The sequence below is a fragment of the Canis aureus genome, chromosome 6 (genome assembly GCF_053574225.1).
Source record: "Canis aureus isolate CA01 chromosome 6, VMU_Caureus_v.1.0, whole genome shotgun sequence".
NCBI lineage: Eukaryota > Metazoa > Chordata > Mammalia > Carnivora > Canidae > Canis > Canis aureus.
Window position 1 is genome coordinate 5001 of NC_135616.1, and position 2500 is coordinate 7500.

Here is a 2500-nt window from a genome sequence, read left to right on the forward strand (position 1 = left end):
TCCGGGGCCCCCCTCCCTTCCGCGGCCCGCCTTTCGCCTTCCGGCGCCGGTCGTTCCCCGGTCGCCGCGTCGCCCCGCACGGGGGTGCCCTCGGCGCGTCTCGGGACGCGTGCGACGCGGCGGCGGTGCCCTCCGCGGTGTCGTCGTCGTCCTCCTCCTCCTGCGGGGGGGGGGGGAGCGTCGGCTCGCGCGGGGGCGCCCGCCGCCCGGCGCGCGCCTCCCGCCGCCCGCCCTGGACGGTCCTCCGGTCAGGCGGGCGTCCGCGCCATCTCCGCCCTCCCGCTCGTCGCCTCTCCCTCTCCCACCCCGGCCCACCCCCCGCCTCTGGGGCCTCTGGGGCCTCTGGGGCCTCGGGGCCCGGGTCCGGCTCTCCCCTTCTCCGTCGCCGCCCCCGCCGCCCCCCTCCCCTGGCCCTGCCCGCTCACGCCCCGCTTCCCGCTGCGGGCCCCCCCCCGCCCTCCGTGGCGAGGCGGGGCCCGGGTCGCGGTTGTGGGGAGGGCCGGGGGTCGGCCGGCCGGGTGTTTTCTCCTAAGGCGAGGCGAGGTGGTGGCTCCCGGGGGTGTTCCTCGGAAGCGAGGGGATCCGGCCGGCCCCGCCCCCGGTGGCTTTTGGGGGCGGGGGAGAGACCGGGGAGAGAGAGGGAGGCTGGCTGTCGGGCGGTGGCGGGGCCCGCGTCGCGGCGCCCGCCGGGCCCTGGTCCGTCACGGGCCGGCAGCGTCGGGGGGCTCGCGCCCCTCGCTTGGCGGTGTCGGCCGCGGCCGGCCGGGGGGAGGATCGGCGTCGGGGCGGCGGCGGCGGCCTTTGGCCTCGCTCCCCCGCGCCCCGCCTCGCCCGTCCCCCCCCACCCTCTGTCCAGGTACCTAGCGCGTCCCGGCGCGGAGGTTTAAAGACCCTTTGGGGGTCGCCCGTCCGCCTCGGGTCGGGGCGGTCGGGCCCGTGGGGAGGGTCAGTCCCCTCCTCCAGACTCCGCCGCCTCGGTCCCCGCCACCCCGTGGGGTGTGCGGGGGGGGGTCGCCACGCCACGTGCCCGGTCCACGCGGCCGCCGGGAGGGGGCTCGCCCCCTGCCCGGTGGCCGTCGTGCCGCGTCCGTGTGCGCGTGCGGCCGCCCCCCCCCCGCGTCCCCGGTGTGGCGTGGGGCGGGGCAGGTGGGAACCCCCTGGGCGCCTGTGGGGTTGTCCTCGCTCGCCCCCCGCGCCCGCGCGTGCGCGGCGGGGGCGGCGGCCGGACGCCCCGTCGTTCGTCCGACCCTTCCGACCTTCTCGGAGTCTGATCTCGTGGTCTCTGCTGGCCGGCCAGAGGCGCCCTCCGGGGATGTGCCGTGCCAGGGAGGGGGGCTCTCCCCTCCGCTCGAAACTCGTACGACTCTTAGCGGTGGATCACTCGGCTCGTGCGTCGATGAAGAACGCAGCTAGCTGCGAGAATTAATGTGAATTGCAGGACACATTGATCATCGACACTTCGAACGCACTTGCGGCCCCGGGTTCCTCCCGGGGCTACGCCTGTCTGAGCGTCGCTTGGCGATCAATCGCCGCCCCTGGTGGCGGCGCGGCTGGGGGTTCCCTCGCAGGGCCCGGTCTGCCGGGCCCTCCGTCCCCCTAAGAGCAGACGCGGTGGCCGCCTCCGCGTGCCTCCCTCCTTCCCTCCCTCCCTCCCCCGCTCCCCTCCCGTGCCCTTCCGCCGCGCCCGGTCCCGGCCGCCCGCGCCCGCCCCCCGCACCCGTGCGGTGCGGTGTGGTGCGGTGCGTGGGGGCCGGGGACCGGGCCGGCGGCGGGGCCGTGGTGGGGCGGGCGGTGGGGCGGGGATGTGGGGGTGACGTGAGAGGCGGTGCCCGCCCGCGAGAAAAGGAGAGAGGCGAGAGCTCGCGCCGAGGAGGGCCGCGGCGGCTGCCGCCGCCGCCGCGGTCCCCTCTGGGGGAGATCCCTCGCGCCGCACGCGGCCACGGGGTCGCCCGGGTCGTGCGTCTGGGGCGGAGGAGCGGGGGTGTGTGGTTGCGGTCCCGCGCCGCCGCGCGTCCGGGATCCGCGGCGCCCCTCCGCTCCCCTCCCCTCGCCCTTCCCCGCTGGCGACCCCCGGCCTTCGCCCTGTCGGGGCGGCTCGCGCCGGGCCGCGCCCCGGGGCTGCGTGCCCCGGCGGCGGCCCGCGGGACGCCGCGGCGCCGCCCGCCGCTGCGCGCTTCCGCCCCCCCCCGGGTCGCGGCCGCGCCGCGCCGTTGCTCCCCCGAGCCCGCGGTGGGTCGCGTCGGGGTCGACGCGGGCGGAGGGTCGCGGCCGTGGGAGGGACGTCGCGCGCGAGGAAGAGGGAGGCGTGGGGGCCGGGTCGTCGCGCGGGGCGGCGGGCGAGGGCGTCGCGGGCCGGCGGTCGGGGGCGACCGCCGCGACCCGACGACGTCCCGCCGCCCGCCCGCCCGCCGGCGCCCGCGCCCCCCCCTCTCCTCTCCCCTCGCCGCGCGGCGCCCGCGCCCCGGCTGCCCCCTCCGTCTGCGCGGCTCCCCCGCCCTCC

General features: G+C 80.2%; 1 non-coding gene across 1 annotated transcript; it reads left to right on the top strand.

Annotated features, from left to right (window-relative positions):
- The first annotated feature begins 1361 nt into the window (after positions 1-1361).
- On the top strand, positions 1362-1514 carry LOC144316602 (5.8S ribosomal RNA). Its single transcript, XR_013382544.1, has one exon. It is a non-coding gene; the product is annotated as a 5.8S ribosomal RNA (ribosomal RNA).
- The last annotated feature ends 986 nt before the right edge of the window (positions 1515-2500 follow it).